Below are 26,715 nucleotides of genomic sequence, written 5' to 3'. Positions count from 1 at the left end.
TGTTGCTATGTCATCACCATGATCTTGCGTGTACGTAGGAATTTTTTTGAAATTACTACGTTCCCAACAGGTTTGTCTAAAAAAAACCCAGAGTAATTAAGGCGTCCATTAGTCCCTTTAGTATAAATACTATATCATTAATAATGGCCCCACCTTTTGTCTCACAAAGTATGTTGGAGTACAACCGGCTACACGTTTACAATCCGCTTCTCTTCTCTCTCCTCTTCTCTCTCCTTCAACTAAGCACAAATACTATATTTAAATCCTTATAGCCTGCTTATGTCATCTAATTGTAGTACCTGCTCTAAAGTTACTCTCCACTATGTAGTCTGAAATGCCGGGCGTGCAGCGGGCGGTGCCCTCGATCAGCGCACCGCTTCAACGGCGGAAGCAGTGAGAGGTTGTGTTGTCCTGACTTGCCATCAATGTGGAGCGGCGGGCTCAGCTGGCGCCGAGTGGGAAGCGGGCGCGGGAGGGGGGGAGGTTTTTTTGTTGGGCCAAGAAGGTGAGAAGCCAACTTGGGATCGATCCGGACGGGGAAATATCATGTGCTCCCATACTCTGCATATGACACTAGTCTATGTTACTACTCCCTCCTTTTCGGTTTATAGAGATGTTTAGAAAACATAGTAATATGTTACAGTATAAGTTACTCCCCACTATGACCAGCCTTGGCCTCTCCCAGTGCTCCACCAGGAAATAGCTGCTAAGCCTGCCACGTAGGCATAAAATATGATGTGGCACCAATAAACTAAGCACCTATGCATTGAAGACTTGAGTTACTAAGCCATTTAATGCACTTAGCACCTCATCTAAGCAGTCATAGTGGGGAGTAACTTAGACTAGTAACATGCATATGTTATTAGTCTATGTTACTACCTCTATAGTGCATAGTATCATAGATTAGTATCATAGGTGGTCTCATTTATTGCCATGCATGACACATAGTAGCATCACATTTATTATGTTATGGTATCTACCTATGTTACTATAACCATCTCTCTCTTCTTTAATTGCCTGCCACATAAGCATGTTTGCGAGTCCCAAGTGCATGATACTACTTATGTTACCCCCACTATGGCCAGCCAAGCACTTACTAGCACCCCCTTGACGGTGGACCTTGACGGTGTATGTCACCTTGTGTCTCATAATTTTCCTTGTCATCATCTGATTCCTAGAAGATCTCACCCACATCATCATTAGCATGCAGCCGCCTTGATAGACAAGGTGCGCAGAAGGAGTAGAGGCGACTAGGGACGCACCACGTCGTGGGCACTCCGTACATGGTCATGTGCGTGCAGCGTGTGTGTTTTTCCATCGATGCTAGCTCTAAGGCCGAGGCTGCAGTCGTCTTCGTCTCCGACTAGTCGTTGAGCAACGACGGCAAAGAGGTGCTGCAAGAGATGCGTAGGCGCCGTTGTGTGTGAGCTTCACCGTAGCACGATGAACCGGACGTCACCGCAGATGGCGCACGCCTCCATGCAGCCGAGTGTGTGCACATGCATGTGTTATTCACGTGCATTCTGCGGCCGAGCGTGTGTGCATGCACGTGTTGTGTACATGCATTGTGTGCTCCACGTTGTGCGCGTATGTGCATGAGTTGGATCGGATGGAGTTAGTGCGTTGTCTTGTGTACATGCGTGGCTGCATGCGTCCTGTACATGTGTGGCTTGTTGCGTGGTTATCAATATAAACTACTCCCTCCATTCCTAAATATAAGTCTTTCTAGCAATTTCAAATAGACTACAACATATGAATGTATGTAGACATATTTTAGAGTGTAGATTCACTCATTTTGTTTCGTATGTACTCCCTTATTGAAATCTCTAAAAAGACTTATATTTGGGAATGGAGGGAGTATAAAACATCTTCAACTTAGCATTCTGATGTACCGTTTCTAGTGGTTAGCAAAGAGTTCATGTTCTTTTATTTGTTTATAGGTGGGCAGGCGGCAAAAAACAGGGGAAAGCGCGCAAGGTTCCTTGCAGATGCTCCACCACGAGGTTCCTTGCTCCTTCTCGGTCGTCGGGAATCTATGTTCTTCAACTCTTTTCTTTTACGTGAGCTTTGTTCATCCTTTTCCCAACATGCGAGACATCTAGCATCAAGGTGCACGTGTCATGCAAGAAAATGGAGATAATTAGATAAGCAGTGAGTAAGTGAGTCTTGCACTTCGATGCCACCTACGCAATATTTTTTCTCCTCGATGGCACGTGAATAGTGCATGTACTCAACAACGGAGCACGGGATGGTAGCAATGAAATGGTCAGCCCTTTTTTCGAGAGAGTACGTACTATAAATAACTTTGATGTGTCCGTTGTAGGATCGGAAGTATGTCTAGAGGGGGGGTGATTAGACTACTTGACCAAATAAAAACTTATCCTTTTCCCAATTTTAGTTCTTGGCAGATTTTAGCTAACTTAGCACAAGTCAAGCAATCTTAACACAATTCAAGCAAGCATGCAAAGAGTATATGAGTAGCGGAAAGTAAAGCATGCAACTTGCAAGAATGTAAAGGGAAGGGTTTGGAGAATTCAAACGCAATTGGAGACACAGATGTTTTTGTCGTGGTTCCGATAGGTGGTGCTATCGTACACCCACATTGATGGAGACTTCAACCCACGAAGGGTAACGGCTGCGCGAGTCCACGGAGGGCTCCACCCAAGAAGGGTCCACGAATAAGCAACCTTGTCTATCCCACCATGGTCGTCGCCCACGAAGGACTTGCCTCACTAGCGGTAGATCTTCACGAAGTAGGCGATCTCCTCGCCCTTATAAACTCCTTGGTTCAACTCCACAATCTTGTCGGAGGCTCCCAAGTGACACCTAGCCAATCTAGGAGACACCACTCTCCAAGAAGTAACAAATGGTGTGTTGATGATGAACTCCTTGCTCTTGTGCTTCAAATGATAGTCTCCCCAACACTCAACTCTCTCTCACAGGATTTGGATTTGGTGGAAAGAGGATTTGAGTGGAAAGCAACTTGGGGAAGGATAGAGATCAAGATTCATATGGTAGGAATGGAATATCTTGGCCTCAACACATGAGTAGGTGGTTCTCTCTCAGAAAATGTAAGTTGGAAGTGTAGGTTCGTTCTGATGGCTCTCTCCACGAATGAAGAGTGGGTGGAGGGGTATATATAGCCTCCACACAAAATCTAACCGTTACACACAACTTGCCAATCTCGGTGGGACCGAATTAAGAAACTCGGTCGGACTGATTCAACAAATCTAGTGACCGTTAGGATTTTTGGTGGGACCGACTTGCAACTCGGTAGGACCGATGTGGTTAGGGTTAGGGCATAACGTAATCTTGCTGAGACCAATTACACAAACTCGGTGGGACCGATTTTGGTAATAAGCTAACCAGAGAGTTGGTCAGGTAAACTCGGTGGGACCGGTTCACTCATTTCGGTGAGATCGAAATGTTACGAAAAGGAATTAGTGAGTTTACATTGCAATCTCGGTGGTACCGAAACATTATGAAGGGAAATAGAGAGATTACAATCCCATCTCGGTGAGACCGAGATCCCTATCGGTGAGACCGATTTGCCTAGGGTTTGTGGCAGTGGCTATGACATCTGAACTCGGTGGCGCCGGATAGAAAGAATTGGTGGGGCCAAGTTTGACTTTTGGTTTAGGTCATATGTGGATGTGAGAAAGTAGTTGAGGGTTTTGGAGCATTTCACTAAGCACTTTGAGCAAGAACCTCATTAAGCAACACCTCATCCCTCCTTGATAGTATTGGCTTTTCCTATAGACTCAATGTGATCTTGGATCACTAAAATATAAAATGTAGAGTCTTGAGCTTTGAGCTTGAGCCAATCCTTTTATCCTTAGCATTTTGAGGGGTCCACTTTTCTTATCCATGCCATGCCATTCATTGAGCTTTTCCTGAAATATTTATCTTGAAATAGTGTTAGCTCAATGAGCTATATGTTGTTAGGAATTACCAAAACCACCTAGGGATAGTTGCACTTTCAATCTCCCTCTTTTTGGTAATTGATGACAACATATAGATCAAAGCTTCGACAAATGATAATAAGATTGAAAAAACATTGCCGCTTTGAGAAGTATGTGAAATGTGAGAGCTCCCCCTAAATTTGTGCATAGTTTAAGATTTGCTTTGGACTGCAAATGCACAATGAGTTAGGATCATGAGTTACTCTCCCATGTCACATACATCTTGGTGGAGCGCTTAAAATGATAATAATTAAAATACATGCACTCATCACCAAGCAAAGTGAATGATCATATAGAGATAAAAGGATAATGTCATCCAACAAGCATTAATGTAGCATATGATCAAACACATGATCATCCAAGTATCACACATGCATAAGGTATATCAAACAAGCAAACAAAGTTCAACCACCAAAACAAGAGAGAAAAAGCAATGCTCTCTCTCGAAGCCTATGATCTATACATTTTTCTCCCCCTTTGGCAACAAGTTACCAAAAAGTTCATAGAAAATGCATAGTACTAAATCGACTCTCAGGCTTGGTCTTCAACTGGTGGTGTAGAAATGGCTCCTTGGACGAAGACTTCAGTTGATGTGGATGGAGCTGGTGGAGTAGGTGCTGGAGCTGGTGCAGATGAAGTTGCTCTTGTGTCTGGAACATGCACTGCAGCTGATCTCTGGGCTCTGGGCACTCTAGCAAAAGCATCAGTAGTAGTCTTGCCCTTCCTCTCCTGCATGTCATCCTGAAGTTGCTCAACAACTGACTGTATCTCAATGACCTTCACATCCAAGTCATAGAACTTCTGCTCCATGATCCTCTCCAGGCTCTCCCGGTTTTGAGTCAGGGTGGCCAATCCCTTCTCAATTCTTAGAGTGGAGGCAATCAAGTAGCCAAGATAATCTTGCTTGCTCTTTAAGAAGTACTGAGATATGCCTCATCGATGGTTGGCATCTTTGCAGCCTTTTCAGTCCTTGCCTTCTCCTTCTTTGCTTGTGCTTGCACAGAAGATGGTTCATCTTCATCCATTACCACTGTGTTGTCCTCAAAATCTAGATAGATGGGCATATGTTCCTTGTCCAAGAGGTATGTGCCAGTGCCCATCTTGGAGTTGATTAGCTCCTGGATCTGTGGGGCATATCCACAACTTCTCTTCTGATCTGCAACATTCCTCTTGATAGTTTCTACTATGAGGCTCATGACCTTGAACTTTTGAGGCACATCAAATATGTGAAGTAGGTTGATGGCTTGGCCTCTGATCATCTTGTGATCTCCAGATTAGGCAAAAGAGTGTGCCTGAGGATCCAGTTGATGGTTGGCAGTCCTGACAGAAGGTAATGTACTGATCCAAACTTGTGTGGTTCAATAGCAGCATCTAGGATCTCTTTGTACATATATGTGCCATAGAGTTGTGATCCTTCTTCTTCTTGGCATAGACATCCAAGTCATCCTCTTTTTCCTTAGGTGCATTGATCAGATTAGCCCATTCTTCAATAGTTGATTGGTACCTAGTACCTTCAGACATCCATACTATCCTTCCATCTGGATAGAAGTGTGCTGTGGAGTAGAGCTGCATAATAAGCTCATCATTCCACTTTGTGAGCTTCTGCCCAACAAAGTCATCCACCCCACAAGCATTGAAACCATCATACACACCAGGATAGTGCTCTTCATTCTCCTTGATATATTTCCAGTCCACCCATCTCATGTCACAGACAATTGGCTTCTTGTCAAGCAGCACTATCTCACAGAAATCCTGATGTTCCTTTATATGGAACCTGTGGTCCACAACAGTCCTTCTCCTGACAGCATAGGGATCTGTCAATCTCCATTGTCTGAGACCTGCATCCTTTCTCAGCTTCATATCCTCAACTACAGGATGAGCATCATTGTGATCTAGAATTTTTGGCTTCAACTTTGTCAAGACGTGTTCTGTTGGGGAACGTAGCAGAAATTCAAAATTTTCCTACGACTCAGCAAGATCTATCTATGGAGAGACTAGCAACAAGGGGAAGGAGAGTGCATCCACATACCCTTGTAGATCACTAAGCAGAAGCGTTCAAGAGAACGGGGTTGAAGGAGTCGTACTCGTCGTGATCCAAATCACCGGAGATCCTAGTGCCGAACGGACGGCACCTCCGCGTTCAACACACATGCAGCCCAGTGACGTCTCCCATGCCTTGATCCAGCAAGGAGAGAGGGAGAGGTTGGGGAAGACTCCGTCCAGCAGCAGCACGACGGCGTGGTGGTGATGGAGGAGCGTGGCAATCCTGCAGGGCTTCGCCAAGCACCGCGGGAGAGGAGGAGGACTTGGGAGAAGGGGAGGGCCGCGCCAGAACTTGGGGTGCGGCTGCCCTCCCACCCCCCACATATATATAGGGGCAAGGGAGAGGGGGGCCGGCCCCCTCAGATCCAATCTGAGGAGGGGGCGGCGGCCAAGGGGGGGGGAGAGGAGTGCCTCCCAAGTCAAGTGGAGGCCCTCCCCCTTAGGGTTTCCCCTCTACCATGCGCATGGGCCTTGGGGGGCTGGTTCCCCTGGCCCATTAAGGCTAGGGCGCCCCCCTACAGCCCATGCTGCTGTATTGGACGTGGTGGAACAATTTCCGGACCTCCGGACCCCTCCGGAATCCTTCGGAACCTTCTGGAAGCTTCCCGGTACAATGCCGAAAAAACCCAAACTTTTTTCGGAACCCGAACAACAACTTTCCATATATAAATCTTGACCTCCAGACCATTCCAGAACTCCTCGTGACGTCTGGGATCTCATCCGGGACTCCGAACAACATTCGGCAACCACATACAAACTTCCTTTATAACCCTAGCGTCATCGAACCTTAAGTGTGTAGACCCTACGGGTTCGGGGACCATGCAGACATGACCGAGACGTTCTCCGGTCAATAATCAACAGCGGGATCTGGATACCCATGTTGGCTCCCACATATTCCATGATGATCTCATCGGATGAACCACGATGTCAAGGACTCAATTGATCCCGTATACAATTCCCTTTGTCTAACGCTATTGTACTTGCCCGAGATTTGATCGTCGGTATACCAATACCTTGTTCAATCTCGTTACCGACAAGTCTCTTTACTCGTTCCGTAACACATCATCCCGCGATCAACTCTTTGATCACATTGTGCACATTATGATGATGTCCTACCGAGTGGGCCCAGAGATACCTCTCCGTCACACGGAGTGACAAATCCCAGTCTCGATTCGTGCCAACCCAACAGACACTTTCAGAGATACCTATAGTGCACCTTTATAGCCACCCAGTTACGTTGTGACGTTTGGTACACCCAAAGCATTCATACGGTATCCGGGAGTTGCACAATCTCATGGTCTAAGGAAAAGATACTTGACATTAGAAAAGCTTTAGCATACGAACTACACGATCTCTGTGCTAGGCTTAGGATTGGGTCTTGTCCATCACATTATTCTCCTAATGATGTGATCCCATTATCAACGACATCCAATGTCCATGGTCAGGAAACCGTAACCATCTATTGATCAACTAGCTAGTCAACTAGAGGCTTACTAGGGACATGGTGTTGTCTATGTACCCACACATGTATCTGAGTTTCCTATCAATACAATTATAGCATGGATAATAAACGATTATCATGAACAAGGAAATATAATAATAACTAATTTATTATTGCCTCTAGGGCATATTTCCAACAGTCTCCCACTTGCACTAGAGTCAATAATCTAGTTCACATTGCCATGTGATTAACACTCATAGGTCACATCGCCATGTGACCAACATCCAAAGAGTTTACTAGTGTCACTAAACTAGTTCACATCATCATGTGATTAAGACTCAATGAGTTCTGGGGTTTGATCATGTTTTTCTTGCAAGAGAGGTTTTAGTCAACGGGTCTACAACATTCAGATCCGTATGTACTTTGCAAATCTCTAGGTCATATTGTAAATGCTGCTTCCACGCTCCACTTGGAACTATTCCAAATGGTTGCTCCACTATACGTATCCGGTTTGCTACTCAGAGTCATTCGGATAGGTGTTAAAGCTTGCATCGATGTAACCCTTTACGTCGAACTCTTTATCACCTCCATAATCGAGAAGCATGTCCTTATTTACTCCAAGGACAATTTTGACCGCTGTCCAATGATCCATTCTTGTACCCTTGACTGACTCATGGCAAGGCACACTTCCGGTGTGGTACACAACATAGCATACTATAGAGCCTACATCTGAAGCATAGGGGACGACATTCGTCCTTTCTCTCTCTTCTGCCGTGGTCGAGCTTTAAGTCTTAACTTCATACCTTACAACTCAGGCAAGAACTCCTTCTTTGACTAATTCATCTTGAACACCTTCAAGATTATGTCAAGGTATGTGCTCATTTGAAAGTATTATTAAACATTTTGATCTATCTTATAGATCTTGGTGCTTATTGTTCAAGTAGCCTAATCCAGGTTTTCCATTGAAAAACACCTTTCAAATGACCCTATATGCTTTCCAGAAATTCTACATCATTTCTGATCAACAATACGTCAACAACATATACTCATCAGAAATTCTATAGTGCTCCCACTCACTTCTTTGGAAATACAAGTTTCTCATAAACTTTGTATAAACCCAAAATCTTTGATCATCTTATCAAAGTGAATATTCCAACTCCGAGATGCTTGCTCCAGTCCATGGAAGGATCGCTGGAGCTAGCATACCTTTTAGCATCCTTGGGATCGACAAAACCTTTCTGATTGTATCACATACAACCTTTCCTTACGAAAACTGGTAAGGAAACTCGTTTTGACATCCATCTGCTAGATTTCATAAATGTAGCTAATGCTAACACGATTCCAACGAACTTAAGCTTCGCTACGGATGAGAAAATCTCATCGTAGTCAACTCCTTGAACTTGTGAAGAACTCTTCGCCACAAGTCGAGCTTCACAGACGGTGACATTACCGTCCACGTCCGTCTTCTTCTTAAAGATCCATTTATCTCAATGGCTTGCCGATCATCAGGCAAGTCCACCAAAGTCCATGCTTTGTTCTGATACATGGATCCTATCTTGGATTTCATGGCTTCTAACCATTTGTCAGAATTTGGGCCCACAATCGCTTCTCCATAGCTCGTAGGTTCATTGTTGTCTAGCAACATGACCTTCAAGACAGGATTAGCGTACCACTCTGAAGTAGTATGCATCCTTGTCACCCTACGAGGTACGGTAGTGATTTGATCCAAAACTTCATGATCACTATCATAAGCTTCTACTTCAATTGGTGTAGGCGCCACAGGAACAACTTCCTGTGCCCTACTACACACTTGTTGAAGTGACGGTTCAATAACCTCATCAAGTCTCCACCATCCTCCCACTCAATTTTCGAGACAAACTTTCCTCGAGATAGGACCCGATTCAAGAAACAATCCCTATTTCTTTCGGATCTGAATTAGGAGGTATACCCAACTGTTTTGGGTGTCCTATGAAGATGCATTTTATCCGCTTTGGGTTCGAGCTTATCAACCTAAAACTTTTTCACATAAGCGTCGCAGCCCCAAAGTTTTAAGAAACGACAACTTAGGTTTCTCCAAACCATAGTTCAAACGGTGTCGTCTCAACGGAATTACGTGGTGCCCTATAAAGTGAGTGCGGTTGTCTCTAATGCCTAACCCATGAACGATAGTGGTAATTTGATAAGAGACATCACGGTATGCACCATATCCAATAGGGTGCAACTATGATGTTCGGACACGCCATCACACTATGGTGTTCCAGGCGGTATTTATTGTGAAACAATTTCCACAATGTCTTAATTGCGTGCCAAAGCTCGTAACTCAGATACTCATCTCTATGATCATATCATCGACATTTTATCCTCTTGTCACGATGATCTTCAACTTCACTCTGAAATTACTTGAACCATTCAATAATTCAGACTTGTGTTTCATCAAGTAAATATACTCAACATCTACTCGAATCATCTGTGAAGTAAGAACATAACGATATTCACTGCATGCCTCAGCACTCATTGGACTGCACACATCAAAATGTGTTACTTACAACAAATTGCTATCTTGTTCCATCTTACTGAAAACGAGGCTTTTCAGTCATCTTGCCCATGTGGTATGATTTGCATATCTCAAGTGATTCAAAATCAAGTGAGTCCAAACGATTCCATCTGCATGGAGTTTCTTCATGCGTATACACCAATAGACATGGTTCGCATGTCTCAAACTTTTCAAAACGAGTGAGTCCAAAGATCCATCAACATGGAGCTTCTTCATGCGTTTTATACCAATATGACTTACATGGCAGTGCCACAAGTAAGTGGTACTATCATTACTATCTTATATCTTTTGGCATGAAAATGTGTATCACTACGATCGTGATTCAATAAACCATTCCTTTAGGTGCAAGACCATTGAAGGTATTATTCAAATAAATAGAGTAACCATTATTCTCCTTAAATGAATAACCGTATTGCGATAGACATAATCCAATCATGTCTATGCTCAATGCAAACACCAAATGACAATTATTCAGGTTTAATACTAATCTTGATGGTAGAGGGAACGTGCGATGTTTGATCACATCAAACTTGGAAACACTTCCAACACATATCATCAGCTCACCTTTAGCTAGTCTCTGTTTATTCCGTAGCTCTTTTATTTCGAGTTACTAACACTTAGCAACCTAACCGGTATCTAATACCCTGGTGCTACTAGGAGTACTAGTAAAGTACACAGTAACTTAATGTATATCCAATATACTTCTATCGACCTTGCCAGCTTTCTCATCTACCAAGTATCTAGGGTAATTCTGCTCTAGTGGCTGTTCCCCTTATTACAGAAGCACTTAGTCTCGGGTTTGGGTTCAACCTTGGGTTTCTTCATTAGAGCAGCAGCTGATTTGCTGTTTCATGAAGTATCCCTCCTTGCCCTTGCCCTTCTTGAAACTAGTGGTTTCACCAACCATCAACAATTGATGCTCCTTCTTGATTCCTACTTTCGCGGTATCAAACATCGCGAATATCTCAAGGATCATCATATCTATCCCTGATTTGTTATAGTTCATCACGAAGCTCTAGCAGCTTGGTGGCAATGACTTTGGAGAAACATCACTATCTCATCTGGAAGATCAACTCCCACTCGATTCAAGTGATTTTTGTACTCAGAAAATCTGAGCACAAGCTCAACGATTGAGCTTTTCTCCCTTAGTTTGCAGGCTAAGAAAATCATCGGAGGTCTTATACCTCTTGACGTGGGCACGAGCCTGAAATCCTAATTTCAGCCCTCGAAACATCTCACATGTTCCGCGACGTTTCGAAATCGTCTTTGGTGCCTCATCTCTAAACCGTTTACCTGAACGATCACGTAGTTATCAAAACGTGTATGTCAAATGTTCGCAACATCCACAGATGACGTTCGAGGTTCAGCACACTGAGCGGTGCATTAAGGACATAAGCCTTCTACGAAGCAACGAGGACAATCCTCAGTTTATGGACCTAGTCCGCATAATCGCTACTATCAACTTTCAACTAAATTTTCTCTAGAAACATATCTAAACAGTAGAACTAAAGCGCGAGCTTCCGACATAATTTACAAAGATCTTTTGACTATGTTCAGGATAATTAAGTTCATCTTATGAACTCCCACTCAGATAGACATCCCTCTAGTCATCTAAGTGATTACATGATCCGAGTCAACTAGGCCGTGTCCGATCATCACGTGAGACGGACTAGTCATCATCGGTGAACATCTTCATGTTGATCGTATCCTCCATACGACTCATGCTCGACCTTTCGGTCTCTTGTGTTCCGAGGCCATGTCTGTACATGCTAGGCTTGTCAAGTTAACCTAAGTGTTTCGCGTGTGTAAATCTGGCTTACACCCGTTGTATGTGAACGTAAGAATCTATCACACCCGATCATCACGTGGTGCTTCGAAACGACGAACTTTCGCAACGGTGCACAGTTAGGGGAAACACTTTCTTGAAATTTTAATGAGGGATCATCTTATTTACTACCGTCGTTCTAAGTAAACAAGATGTATAAACATGATAAACATCACATGCAATCAAATAGTGACATGATATGGCCAATATCATTTTTGCTCCTTTTGGTCTCCATCTTCGGGGCTCCATGATCATCATCGTCACCGGCATGACACCATGATCTCCATCATCATGATCTCCATCATCGTGTCTCCATGAAGTTGTCTCGCCAACTTATTACTTCTACTACTATGGCTACCGGTTAGCAACAAAGTAAAGTAATTACGTGGCGTTGTTCAATGACACACAGGTCATACAATAAATAAAGACAACTCCTATGGCTCCTGCCGGTTGTCATACTCATCGACATGCAAGTCGTGATTCCTATTACAAGAACATGATCAATCTCATACATCACATATCATTCATCACATTCTTCTTGGCCATATCATATCACATAGCATACCCTGCAAAAACAAGTTAGACGTCCTCTAATTGTTGTTTGCATGTTTTACGTGGCTGCTATGGGTTTCTAGCAAGAACGTTTCTTACCTACGCAAAAACCACAACGTGATATGTCAATTGCTATTTACCCTTCATAAGGACCCTTTTCATCGAATCCGATCCGACTAAAGTGGGAGAGACTGGCACCCGCTAGCCACCTTATGCAACAAGTGCATGTCAGTCGGTGGAACCTGTCTCACGTAAGTGTACGTGTAAGGTCGGTCCGGGCCGCTTCATCCCACAATGCCGCCGAATCAAGATTGGACTAGTAACGGTAAGCATATTGAACAAAATCAACGCCCACAACTACTTTGTGTTCTACTCATGCAAAGAATCTACGCAATAGACCTACCTCATGATGCCACTGTTGGGGAACGTAGCAGAAATTCAAAATTCTCCTACGACTCACCAAGATCTATCTATGGAGAGACTAGCAACGAGGGGAAGGAGAGTGCGTCTACATACCCTTGTAGGTCGCTAAGTAGGAGCGTTCAAGAGAACGGGGTTGAAGGAGTCGTACTCGTCGTGATCCAAATCACCGGAGATCCTAGTGCCGAACGGACGGCACCTCCTCGTTCAACACACATGCAGCCCGGTGACGTCTCCCATGCCTTGATCTAGCAAGGAGAGAGGGAGAGGTTGGGGAAGACTCCGTCCAGCAGCAGCACGACGGCGTGGTGGTGATGGAGGAGCGTGGCAATCCTGCAGGGCTTTGCCAAGCACCGCGGGAGAGGAGGAGGACTTGGGAGAGGGGGAGGGCTGCGCCAGAACTTGGGGTGCAGCTGCCCTCCCACCCCCCACATATATATAGGGGCAAGGGAGAGGGGGGCCGGCCCCCTCATATCCAATCTGAGGAGGGGGCGGCGGCCAAGGGGGGGAGGAGTGCCTCCCAAGTCAAGTGGAGGCCCTCCCCCTTAGGGTTTCCCCTCTACCATGCGCATGGGCCTTGGGGGGGCTGGTTCCCCTGGCCCATTCAGGCTAGGGCGCCCCCCACAGCCCATGCTGCTGTATTGGACGTGGTGGAACAATTTCCGGACCTCCGGACCCCTCCGGAATCCTCCGGAACCTTCTGGAAGCTTCCCGGTACAATACCAGAAAAACCCGAACTTTTTTCGGAACCCGAACAACAACTTTCCATATATAAATCTTTACCTCCGGACCATTCTGAAACTCCTCGTGACGTCCGGGATCTCATCCGGGACTCCGAACAACATTTGGAAACCACATACAAACTTCCTTTATAACCCTAGCGTCATCAAACCTTAAGTGTGTAGACCCTACGGGTTCGGGAACCATGTAGACATGACCGAGACGTTCTCCGGTCAATAACCAACAGCGGGATCTGGATACCCATGTTGGCTCCCACATGTTCCACGATGATCTCATCAGATGAACCACGATGTCAAGGACTCGATCGATCCCGTATACAATTCCCTTTGTCTAACGGTATTGTACTTTCCCGAGATTCGATCGTCCGTATACTGATACCTTGTTCAATCTCGTTACCGGCAAGTCTCTTTACTTGTTCCGTAACACATCATCCCGCGATCAACTCTTTGATCACATTGTGCACATTATGATGATGTCCTACCGAGTGGGCCCAGAGATACCTCTCCGTCACACGGAGTGACAAATCCCAGTCTTGATTTGTGCCAACCCAACAGACACTTTCGGAGATACCTGTAGTGCACCTTTATAGCCACCCAGTTACGTTGTGACGTTTGGTACACCCAAAGCATTCCTACGGTATCCGGGAGTTGCACAATCTCATGGTCTAAGGAAAAGATACTTGACATTAGAAAAGCTTTAGCATACGAACTACACGATCTCTGTGCTAGGCTTAGGATTGGGTCTTGTCCATCACATTATTCTCCTAATGATGTGATCCCGTTATCAACGACATCCATTGTCCATGGTCAGGAAACCGTAACCATCTATTGATCAACAAGCTAGTCAACTAGAGGCTTACTAGGGACATGGTGTTGTCTATGTACCCACACATGTATCTGAGTTTCCTATCAATACAATTATAGCATGGATAATAAACGATTATCATGAACAAGGAAATATAATAATAACTAATTTATTATTGCCTCTAGGGCATATTTCCAACATGTTCCTCATCATATTCTTCTTCAACAACAACTTCAGGCACTGGGGCCTTGTTCTTCTCTCCAGCAGGAATGTTCCTAGTATTCCTCTTGGGTGCAATTTTAGGCTTTGGAGCAGCTGCCTTGGGTGTTTCTTTGGGCTTTGATGAAGCAGCCCCTGACCTGATGGCATCACCCATAAGCTTCTGAGCTTTAGGTGCTGGTGCAACAACCTCTTATTCTTCTTCCTCTTCCATCATGGAAGGCTTTCCAACAACCCTTGCCATGGTCTTCTTGACCCTTTCCTTCCTCTTCTTCCCTTCCTCAGCAGCCTCTTTGGGTTCAAATCCCAAATGTACTTGCGTAGAGGCTCTGGCCTTAGACATGGGAATTCTCTTTGCAGGTGCTTTGGTCTTCATACCAGGCTTAGTGGCAGCAGCTGTGCCACATTCCTTCTTGAGCACCTTCTTCTTGGAAGTGGCCTCATCCTCTACAGCCACATAGTCTTCATCTTCAGACTCTGAGGTTTTCTTCTTTATGGCCCTGGTGGCTGCCTTAGGCAAGTTGCTGGGTGTGCTTCTGCTACCAACATAGCTGCTAGAGGGACTAGTGCCCTCACTCATGTGAACCCGCTCCTTAGACTTGTTCTGACTGTCACTTTGATCAGACATGTTGCAAACACTGACAACAGACCCTGTGAACAGATATAGATGAGGTAGATAGGATGAGCATCACAAAATACAGAGGTTTTTGCAAAAGAATGAATCAAAAACTTAGTTTTAGTTTTCCACATAAAACATTTTGGATCTACCGATTTGTAAACTCGGTGGTACCGAAGCAGCTTTTGGGACCTAAACTAGTGAACTCGGTCAGACCGAGTCACAGTTTGGTGGCACCGAGACTGCTAGCATTTCACAAAGTCCTGAACTCGGTCACACCGATTTGCAATTCTCGGTCAGACCGAGAATCACATGTGCAATGGCCTTAGCCGAATTGGTGGAACCGAGTTCTACAACTCGGTTGGTCCGAGATGGTTTTGGCGGAAACCTAACCCTAAATTTTCAATCCAAACCTAATCTACGGAGTGTTTTTACTGGATAAAGTGATCTCAATCGTGGCAAGATACATGGCGAAAGCAATGTGCTAGGAATCGGAGTGAGATTAGCACAAGGATCAAGTCCATACCCTAGTTCGGCGATGGACTTGCTACGGCGGCAACGGCGGAGACGAATTCCGTTAACGGTGGCAGAGACCAGTGGCGGGAGGCAGCTGGCAACGAGGAGAACGATCCAGAGACCCAGGAGGCAGAGCGGGCTGAGCGCGGGTGAAACAGTTTGGAGAAATTTCCAAAAAAATTGCCCGTGGATATATATAGCCCGACCTTGTCGGTGTGACCGAGTGGAACAACTCGGTGGCACCGAGATGCATAACTGCTAGCAGTTACAACAACTTGGTGTGACCGAAAAGTTCAAATCGGTTGCACCGATATTGAAAACCTAGATCGACTTAGTGATCTTGGTATGACCGAAATGGAAGAATCGGTCATACCGAAACACACAAAGAAGTTTTGGAAGATTAAGTCCATGACGAATCGGGGACTCCGAGTGCTCCTCACACAGAGTGGTTTGAATCTGACTTGATCAAACTTTGTGATGTAGCAAGAATAGAGTTTGAGACAAGAAAAGCATAGACATCTAGAGAAGATTCTTAGGCATTCTTGTCCATCCACTTGGCAAAAGAAAAGAGACCAATCAATCAAAACAACAAGTGTATGTCCTCGAATGAGTAAAATATGCAACCAACATGCTCACACAATAAAATGACAAATGAAATATGTGGCAAAGCATGCACATCCATTCTAGCATCTATCAAGCAATTGGCGATGACTAGGTCATCTATATATGAGTATATTGACTTAGGAGTCAAATGAGAACATTTGATCATAGGTCATACTCATCGTTCAAGCTCAAGTGGGGTTGCCACTTTTACATAATGCATTGATGTGTTCACACCATTAGAGTTTCTTTAACTCAAGTCTTAGAGTAAAGCTCCCCCTAGATGTGAGATCCCCCCTTTAGAGGGATGAACTAACCTTGGGTTTTGTCGATGATGACTTCATGTAGGTGTTGAAGATGTGGATGCCCAATGTTGATGTAGATCATTTGGAGCAATCCTTTGGAGTGAGTTGCACTTTCAATACCTACACGGGTTAGTCCCACAAGGAACAAACAAGGATATCCATAGACATAGAGTGATGCACACACAAAATGATGTATATGAAAGCATTAGGTTACCTTGTCCCTTGTCTTACCAACAAGAGGGTTTGTGACTCCATGAACTAGTGCAAGATGTGGAAGTTTATTGCACTTGTCCTTGCCAAAATGATATGAGTGAAGTATGTTGGCGGAGTCACCCTCAAGAACTCTCTAGTTCTTCTTCTTCGAGATCCACACCATCTTGATGGGAATCCTTGGAGTTGTAGCCGTACTTGATGAAGTAGAACTTGACGTAGTCTTGGGAACCCACTTGACCAAAGCCTTGGGAGCTTCTTCAAATGCATCAATCTCCTCTTGAAGCTCATCCTTGCCTTTTTGCTTGTGGTCTTGTGGTGGAAGATCATCTTGAGCTTGTGTCCCTTTGAAGGAACTAGGATCATACTTCTCTTGTTGAGGAACAAACTTCGTCTTGGGGTATTGATCTTCTTCCCACTCAACTCCATTGGCATTGAACTTTCGTTAAAAACCAACACCTTGGTTCTTCCGGTGCCTTCCTTGCTTGCGTACAATTTCCTCGAATTGCTTACTTCCGGCAAGGCTCTTGTAAACACCTTTCTCTATAATTCCCTTCAATAAGCTATTTTCTTGCTCAAGTGTAACTTGACTAAGAGAATCGTTAGTGGAATCAAGAGAGCTACTAGAAGCAACAACATTAGATTTAACATGTTTATTGTTACTACTAGAGGAAGAATCCTTCTTGTTCTTGTTACTAGACTTGACTTGAGGCATGTAAGTAGATAGGAGTAAATTCTTGGCAATGTAAGAAGAACTTTTCTTGCGAATATCATTATTGATTGCCTTTAAGAACTCATGCTCTTGCTCAAGATTGAGCTTTTCAAAGCGTAACTTCTCATGAGTCCTTAAAAGTTCTCAATGATCCCCTAAGATAGTTTCATGAGCTAACTTAAGAGTGTTTAGTTCTTTAGTTAGAAGCTCAATCTTCTCCTTATCATTGTCATTCGTTTTATCTTGATTAGCATGATTAATTGATGTTTCATCATAGTATTCATCACTAGAGTTGTCAACAAGTAAATCATCATCACCTAACAAGTCATCTTCATCACTATTGAAATCAACATACTCGGGGTGTGTTACCTTTGGGCCTTTAGCCATGAAGCATCTTCCAAGTCCCTCATTTAGTGAATCAAATATGTCGTAGGAGTTGGTTGACACAAGTGCTAGACCGGCAACACCTTCATCTTGAGTATGTTCGGAGTCGGCGTGATAGCTTCTCTCAGAGTGATTGTCAGAGTCGGAACCGGATACCCATTCACCAACATGAGCTTGATGTCTTCGTTTTGTGTAGATCCTTGATGACTTGTCCTTCCTTTCCGAATCCTTGCTTCTCCGGGATGTTCTTCGTTCATAACGATCATCTCTACTCCTTCTCTCTCTTGATGGTGATTCTTCTCTTCTACTTCTCCTCTTAGGTGATTCTTCTCTTCTCTTGTAGGGAGCCGTACACTCATTTGAATAGTGTCGGGTCTTCCACAATTGTAGCAATTACTCTGTCAACTAGAAGATATTTTGTCATTGTAGGACCTTGCTTGGAGCTTCTCTCTTTGCTTCTACTCTTGTAGAACTTGTTGAAGTTCTTCACCATTAGGCTCAATTCTTCATTGAAGGTTTTTTTCTCACTTGATGATCTGGGAGCTTCACATGAGGCTTTGTAAGCACCACTCGACTTGTTGTGGAGCTCCTCCTTATCCTTGAGTGACATCTCATGAGCAACAATTCTTCCAATGACTTCCGTTGGCTTGAGATTCTTGTAATTGGGCATCATTTGGATCAATGTGCACACAGTATCATATTTTCCATCCAATGCTCTTAGGATCTTCTTGATGATGAATTTGTTGGTCATCTCTTCACTTCCTAAGCCGCCAATCTCGTTTGTAATGAAAGCAAGCCTAGAGTTCATTTCAGCGACGCCTTCACCATCCTTCATCTTGAACTTGTCAAGTTGACCTTGAAGCACATCCAACTTGGATTCCTTGACAGAGTTGGTACCTTCATGCATATCAATCGAAGCATCCCAAATTTCCTTTGCATTCTCAAGACGGCTGATTTTATTGAATTCTTCGAGGCACAATCCGCTAAAGAGGATATCACAAGCTTGAGCATTTTATTGCAGCATCTTCAACTCATCTGCGCTAGCTTCACGGTACGGTTCTCTCCCATCAAAGAATTCACCTTGCAAGCCAATACAAAAAATAGCCCAAACGGCGAGGTTATGTCCGAGAATATGCATATTCATCTTATGCTTCCAAACAGCAAAATTCGTACCATCAAAGTAAGGACCTCTACGGTGGTAGTTTCCCTTGCTAGACGCCATACTCTCCTAGGTTGTGAAACCAAGGCTATGACCACCAAAAGATATGGAAATCAAGGAAAATGGAGACCAAAGCTCTAATACCACTTGTAGGATCGGAAGTATGTCTAGAGGGGGGTGATTAGACTACTTGACCAAATAAAAACTTATCTTTTTCCCAATTTTAGTTCTTGGCAGATTTTAGCTAACTTAGCACAAGTCAAGCAATCTTAACACAATTCAAGCAAGCATGCAAAGAGTATATTAGCAGCGGAAAGTAAAGCATGCAACTTGCAAGAATGTAAAGGGAAGGTTTTGGAGAATTCAAACGCAATTGGAGACACGGATGTTTTTGTCATGGTTCCGATAGGTGGTGCTATCGTACATCCACGTTGATGGAGACTTCAACCCACGAAGGGTAACTGCTGCGCGAGTCCACGGAGGGCTCCACCCAAGAAGGGTCCATGAAGAAGCAACCTTGTCTATCCCACCATCGCCGTCGCCCACGAAGGACTTGCCTCACTAGCGGTAGATTTTCACGAAGTAGGCGATCTCCTTGCCCTTACAAACTCCTTGGTTCAACTCCACAATCTTGTCGGAGGCTCCCAAGTGACACCTAGCCAATCTAGGAGACACCACTCTCCAAGAAGTAACAAATGGTGTGTTGATGATGAACTCCTTTCTCTTGTGCTTCAAATGATAGTCTCCCCAACACTCAACTCTCTCTCACAGGATTTGGATTTGGTGGAAAGAGGATTTGAGTGGAATGCAACTTGGGGAAGGCTAGAGATCAAGATTCATATGGTAGGAATGGAATATCTTGGCCTCAACACATGAGTAGGTGGTTCTCTCTCAGAAAATGTAAGTTGGAAGTGTAGGTTTGTTCTGATGGCTCTCTCCACGAATGAAGAGTGGGTGGAGGGGTATATGTAGCCTCCACACAAGATCTAACCATTACACACAACTTGCCAATCTCGGTGGGACCGAATTAAGAAACTCGGTCGGACCGATTCAGCAAATCTAGTGACCACTAGGATTTTCGGTGGGACCGACATGCAACTCAGAAGATCTGATATGGTTAGGGTTAGGGCATAATGTAATCTCGGTGAGACCGACAACACAAACTCGGTGGGACCGATTTTGGTAATAAGCTAATCAGAGAGTTTGTCAGGTAAACTCGGTGGGACCGGTTCGCTCATTTCGGTGAGACCGAAATGTTACGAAAAGGAAACAGAGAGTTTACATTGCAATCTCGGTGGGACCGATCGCTCATCTCGGTGGTACCAAAACATTACGAAGGGAAATAGAGAGATTACAATCCCATCTCGGTGAGACCGAGATCCCTATCGGTGAGACCGATTTGCCTAGGGTTTGTGGCAGTGGCTATGACATCTGAACTCGGTGGCGCCGGATAGAAAGAATCGGTGGGGCCGAGTTTGACTTTTGGTTTAGGTCATATGTGGATGTGAGAAAGTAGTTGAAGGCTTTGGAGCATATCACTAAGCACTTTGAGCAAGAACCTCATTAAGCAACACCTCATCCCTCCTTGATAGTATTGGCTTTTCCTATAGACTCAATGTGATCTTGGATCACTAAAATATATAATGTAGAGTCTTGAGCTTTGAGCTTGAGCCAATCCTTTTATCCTTAGAATTTTGAGGGGTCCACTTTTCTCATCTATGCCATGCCATCCATTGAGCTTTTCCTGAAATATTTATCTTGAAATAGTGTTAGCTCAATGAGCTATATGTTGTTGGGAATTACCAAAACCACCTAGGGATAGTTGCACTTTCACCCGTCAACTCGCAGAATGATGAGAAGCTTGATTACGCCTTCTCCCTCGCCAACGCGTGCGCGGTGGCTCGCAGCACGAGGAGAAACTTTTGCTTACAAGCGGTGGACATGCAGCAGTTCATTTGGTGTCAGATTGCCAGAAGTACTACTGTAGAACCATCGACTTCCCGAAGAGGCGAAGAGCCAAGCGCAAGGTCACGTACTAACCTTCGGCTAGGCGTAGTGGGACTAACATAAATAGGGGTACCTCCTTTTTTTATTCTAGAAACAACCACACGCGAATATCGAGGTGTTGGTTACGTAGAACAAATTTCCTGGAGTCCGTGCTCAGCCCTCCTCTATCTCTCTTCTCAGCCAGCCAGCGAACGCACGGAGCCCATCGTCTGTTTGCTTATATGCGGTCCCACATGTCAGTGAAAACGCAAGAGGACCCACTGAACCTGCACATCTTTCACCTCGACGTGCTGGTGATGAAAAACAAATCCAATGAAGATCTTCGATGGCCGCTTTTGGAGTTACTCAAGAGTAGTAAGATTCTATTTACAGTTTAACCCAAGATGCACATCATGTGGCTTCAACTACCACTCTATTTTCTTGCATGACACAACCTAGATGTTGGATGTCCCACGTGTCGGCAAAAGGAGGAAGAACCCGACCAAATCTTTGGTTGTGCTCTCGGATTAGACTAGTTGTGCTAACTTAAAAATTTTATTGTGTAGAATGGATGCAAGTTTTGGTATTGGGAACAAGAGTACATCGATATATTGATAGAGCGCAATTTAGTAGATGTTCTAGCACTTTTAGCTAGCATACAGGCTAGAGATAAGACTAGTGCACTTGTTGATACTCCTACTAGAATAGAGGCTAGACATGAGACTTGATGCGAGGAAGCAACGTCTACTTCTTTACACTCGAAGAAGAAAGAAGCACGCAAGATCGAGCCTCCACAGATCAACAATGAATGCAACAAGAAGGCACTAATCCAACTTACGGGAGCAGTTATGGAAGTTGGATATCTTCTAAAATGTATTCTTGTGGTTCTTGTTTTCTTTGGTCTTGCTTTTCTAGTCAAAATTAAATGGAGGTCCGTTTGGGGTCATGCGTTGGAGTTGGCCTTACAAGTGGGACCGCAGTTGAGGAAACCGACTATCGGCAAACCCCCATCTCGCCCGTCGCGTGATGGCTAAAGTTAGAGAAACGACGAGGTTGAAGAGATTGCTCTAGCACGGACTCCAAGAAATATAGTGTCAGATGGATGTCATGCTGGTGGCGTGTGCCGTACTCCTGGATGTGAATGCTTGTTCTGGCCCATGCCACCCTACTACTCCGACTACTTATATAGTACTCCTACTAGTAGTATATCGAGGATTCGAGGTGCTGGTTATGTACAGCGAACACATTAACATATGACTACAGTAAAAACACCCGCCCAACGCGCGAAGCATGTGAAGCTAGTACAAATAGTGTACTACTATTGTTGATTGGCCTCATCCGATAACATGTTGCAATGCACGTACAATTATGTATTCGGAAAATATTTTTTGCCTCGTCACACCACTCACTCAAAGAAGCGACTCGAAAGCCATTCATAAATTTAGTTAGTTTATCATAGGCATATCATTTTATTACATACAATAGGTCATCAACCCACATCGACAACGAGGATACATTATAAATACTAAAGTTTTCATCACACAACAAATAACAAGCAATGAAATGAACTTCAACTCAACCAATCCTCAACGTTGGAAACGCTTGCTTTGAACCATAAGTGATTCTCTGGGATGGGCCATCTATTGTCAATCTCGAGACCAATGCAGGGCTGATCATCCAGGCTGAAGCGGCCTACTATATCAGTACCAGGGTAGGGAACCACCCAAATGTCCGGGGTATAGATAAGATTACTTCTCATAAATGGTACTAGTAACATTGTGTCAACAACAGTTGGATCGCCTTTCACCATCATCAGATAGTTTTGTCCAAGGAAGAGCGAGTTTTCTCCAAGACTATCAATTCTGTACCAGGGAGAAGGTGTTGGCGCTAGCACACTAGTATCCATCCCGAATACCATGCAACGAGTGTTGGGATAGGTCCGGAGAGTGCGACCATGGGAGACAACACGTGCTCCCTCAGTAGTAACAAACTCAGTGCACTGTATACAGACAAGAAGAGGTGATCCATCGGAATTATTTGCCAAGCGCCACTGAGTATATAAGTTCCGCTCGTCCTCATGCTCATGATCATCACCATCGTCATCTCCCCCTTGGTTATAAAATTTTTCAAGTATAGGTGGTGGAATGTTCATAGGACCTTGGAAACACAAGAAGAAGGTTAACTAGTAAAGGGAAACTTGCTAACCCGCATGCATGTGGATGAAACAATTATAATTACGGTGGAAGACAAACGTACTGAAACTACGAGGATCCCATGCAAAAACAGTGCCATGAGTGGTGGAAGCAAACACAAGACCCTCGTATTGAATTGCATCATAGTACACATCCCTGTATAGAAACTGATTTTTGAGCAATATCCATCGAGTCAAACCACAAAGGACGGCAACAAGCTTGTCAAAGATAGCAACAACTTCATAGTTCTTGTAATTCCAAGAGCGGTTGGGAACTCGACAAATTGCTATCTTCCGTAGAAGACAGTCACCATGATCGTATTTGAACGTGCGTACAATACCGGTGTGCTCAACCTCTGGGCAGTCTGCTGAGATTTTTCGAAGTGGAACCCGGTGACGAGTGTACACATTCACAAGTTCCCACTTGCAGTTGTACCCAATATAAACAACCCAATCTCCATTTGCGCCTGCCCAATCCTTGCCCTCAAGCGATGGCATCTTAACATCATATGTATCATTATCAACCGGAATCAAATTGCACATGCGAGGCCTCCTTCATCCCCGCGCCAGTCATCAGGGTCACGATGAAGAAGATAGGGGAGATCAAACCACTCCTTGACCCTTGGGTTCCTTGTAATGATGTTATTAGTTGAGCCGAGAATGGTCTTGAATGAACCTGCCATGCTAGCCGAGGTGATGACGTCGCATCGATCAATGAGTTCCTCCACCACGTCATCTTTCAGATCGAGGCAAGAATAACGGGGTCGTTTCCGGCCTATTCCCTCCATGGAGAAGACGATCGAACGATGGCAGAAGGAAGGGTTAAGGCAAATGGAGGAGGGATGAAGAGCGTGCGATAGTAGTTCCAAATCGAGAGGGAAAGGCAAAGAATCGGTGGACGATTGCCAGTTTGCCACAGTACACAAAGAGGCGCCTTGGCCTACACGTCTGTTCGGAAATACTAGTCGAAAAGGACTCGCCGTCGTCTCACTGATATGTTGGAACAGGACCACATGTCAACGAAACATGGTGTGTAATTTCTCGTGCAAAAATGCGATCTGGCCGCGTTGGCCCGAGGTGCCACATTAGTTTTTTTTTAAGTTTGCCGCATTAGTTATCGACCTTTATTTTGTTAACATACAATCTGAATGGATAGCTCCTGCGGTCATCACACGTGAGCGGATATAGTGATGGTTGATTCGCCCGAGCAACTTATTATTGTGGGAATATGGGAGTACCAGCGGATTCAAGGAACAGAGAAATGATGATTGCTTCGTCCGAGCAACTTACTCTGGCGAAGGTGGGGCTCTGTGATTTGACTGCCCACTAGTTATTACTACTGCGGTGCAACGACCGGGGTGAATCTTTCCCTGAAGTTGTGTTGTGCACTCAATATTGCTACATGGCAGGTGGAGCCGGATGAAGGATGTCCAACATGTCGGCGAAACGAAGTTGAATTGTTTCTGGCATTGCTATCAATCCTTCAGGATTCATTTATATGTATGCATAATTTTAATGAAATTGTAATGTGATGCTATGAAGGTTTCAACTTTGGTTCCCGCGGGAAAAAAAGGTTTCAACTTAGGATTCATGTGTCTTGCCTCGAGATTATCTCGTTACAACATTCCATCAAATACAAATGAAACTACCATGGCTAATGCATCTCAATGGTTCGCAGATCAGCGCCAATATTCACATCACAACTGAAGACAAAGTTGCGAGAAGGTGTACAAATAAAGAAAAAAATATAATTGATAGATGTTGTTCGTAGGCATGGCTCCATTTCCTTGGCTCAATGTTCATTGCTTGGCAGCTAGTTTCACCCAGCTCTGTATCCAAAAAAGAGGTGTATGGAGGACACCAAAATCCGATCATTTTGTGCATCTCCACTAAAATCGAGCGGATCATCCCTATTTGCAAAGATATCCAGTCAGTGTGATTACAATAATAGTGCAACTAGATGATGAAACATGACACACATAAATAGAAGCCAATCACCTCTATGATCTCTCTTTAGGACTAACTTCTTGTTGGAGAAGATTAGGCACGGAGTTGGATGAGGAGGATAGCAAAACCAATCTCCCTTTTGCAGTCCCACAGAAATGTAAAAACGTTGCCCGTGTGACATTTTGGCGGAACTGCACAAAACACTCTTAAGAAAAAAGTGATTTGTGCAGTTCACCAAAAGGTCGCAATAGCAACAAGGTGAAAATGGATAGCCCTGTTTGCAAAAGGAGGTCGAAAGGAAACAATTACTGCCCAATAACACGAGTTGAAGACACATACACCGATAAAAAAGAAGCATATTCTATGTAATAAGGGAAAGATATCACGTGGTGGTTTATCAAAAATGGTTTGAGGACGAGATTGCAAGATGGAAAGTACGCCGGCCGAGATACGATTTAAGCAAACAACTAAATAAGATCCACACGCAACAACATGGGAAGATGGGCAGTGGAGCAAGGCCGGAGGAAGCTGTACCTGAGGGTCGTCGGGATGTTACTAGGAGGGAGCCGGTGGCCGGGATCTGCCCATACTGCGGCAGCGAGCAAGTGGTGAAAACCCTACCACGCCGGAGCTTGGTCAGAGAGAATGGCGGGTACCGCAGATCGGGACGTGCTGCCTCAACGTCGTCGAACAGAGAGATGATGCACATCCTCCCTTTCCGCTGGCGGACGGGATGCGGCCGGATCACTGACCAACGCTGAGAGAGAGAGGCCACGACCACCTTGTGTGAGATGGTGTGACGAGAGACAAACCCGTTTTTCCATTTTCCCCACGGCAATCGTTTTATATTCTATACGTGCCATTGAGGAATATATAACTTTATTCAATACTAACGTGTCATGTCGAACTTTGTTCCGTCTAGGCATGGTACCCGACCCTCCTTCGAGTAAACAACCGCTACACGCGTCAAATTATCACGTGGGCTGCCTTTTCGTACAGAAACATACTCCACCGTGTACCCGCGCGGGTATGGCCGGGAACGAGACGTGAGTACGTGTGTTCTGCGTGCACTTCTTCTTTAGGTGCAGGTACGTACGTGGGTGGGTGTGAGAGAGATGGTTTGTGTGAAACAGAGGCAATGTGTTGATGATATATCAAACATAAAAACGTAACATATGCAATGTGTGTGAAACGGAGTCATGGACGTGAGATATCGATAGAATTGAAAACAGGGATGAAGTGTGCGGCTGCACGATCGATAAAGAGTGCCATCACATTTCTGTTTGCCCACGTCAAAGATACAGGGCAGAGGTGCAGTTTTTCTCCATGGTATGGATACCTATGTACAATGTTCGACTATCGATGTGTGTGTGGGGGGAGGGGGCAGAGACCGATCGACTAGTATATGTGTGGGGAAGGAGAGAGACCTAGCTATGTATTGAGGGAGATCGATCGACATCCATGGATATGTGTAGGAGAGGAATAAGGTTGGGACAAAGACAAAGGTAGAGCGTCGGAGGGTTGGTGG

This window comes from Triticum aestivum, chromosome 7B, assembly GCF_018294505.1.
Source record: "Triticum aestivum cultivar Chinese Spring chromosome 7B, IWGSC CS RefSeq v2.1, whole genome shotgun sequence".
Classification (NCBI taxonomy): Eukaryota; Viridiplantae; Streptophyta; class Magnoliopsida; order Poales; family Poaceae; genus Triticum; species Triticum aestivum.
This window is presented reverse-complemented; position numbering follows the sequence as displayed.